This window comes from Octodon degus, unplaced genomic scaffold (assembly GCF_000260255.1).
Source record: "Octodon degus isolate 3935 unplaced genomic scaffold, OctDeg1.0 scaffold00047, whole genome shotgun sequence".
Lineage (NCBI taxonomy): Eukaryota > Metazoa > Chordata > Mammalia > Rodentia > Octodontidae > Octodon > Octodon degus.
In genome coordinates this window covers 14500476-14501191 of record NW_004524623.1, presented here as the reverse complement: position 1 = coordinate 14501191, position 716 = coordinate 14500476, and the positions used below count along the sequence as shown (strand labels likewise).

Below are 716 nucleotides of genomic sequence, written 5' to 3'. Positions count from 1 at the left end.
AAGAAACGGATATGGCTTCATCAACAGGAATGACACCAAGGAAGATATATTTGTACACCAGACTGCCATAAAGAAGAATAACCCCAGGAAGGACCTGCGCAGTGTAGGAGATGGAGAGACTGTGGAACTTGATTATTGTCAGAGGCCTGGTGGAGCTCCAGCTCCAGGCAGCAAATACGCAGCAGACCGTAACCATCATAGACGTCATCCACGTAGTGGGGGTCCTCCACGCACTTACCAGCAGGATTACCAGAACGGTGAGAGTGGGGAAAAGAATGAGGGATGGGACAGCGCTCCCGAAGGCCAGGCCCAGCCACGGGGGCTGTACTACTTCCCACCTCACCGCATGCGGAGACCCTATGGGCATCGACCACAGTACCCCAACCCTCCTGTGCAAGGAGAAGTGATGGAGGGTGCTGACAACCAGGGTGCAGGAGAACAAGGCAGACAAGTAAGACAGAATATGGATCGAGGTTATAGACCACAATTCCACAGGGGCCTCCTTGCCAAAGACAGCCTAGAGAGGATGGCAATGAAGAAGATAAGGAAGGGGCTGGAGAGATGGCTCAGTGGTCTAAAGCACCTACTTGAAACAAGCTTGGCAAAGCACAGGGACCGCGGTTCGATCCCCAGCACCACCCGCCCCCTGGTGGGCTGAGCTGGCCACACACACACACACAATAAATAAATGTAATAAATAAAAATAAATAAATATT

The 716-nt window shown here is 51.8% G+C and overlaps 1 pseudogene; it reads left to right on the top strand.

Annotated features, from left to right (window-relative positions):
- The window catches only part of LOC101584926, a 914-nt pseudogene extending 371 nt beyond the window's left edge, over positions 1–543 (top strand).
- The last annotated feature ends 173 nt before the right edge of the window (positions 544–716 follow it).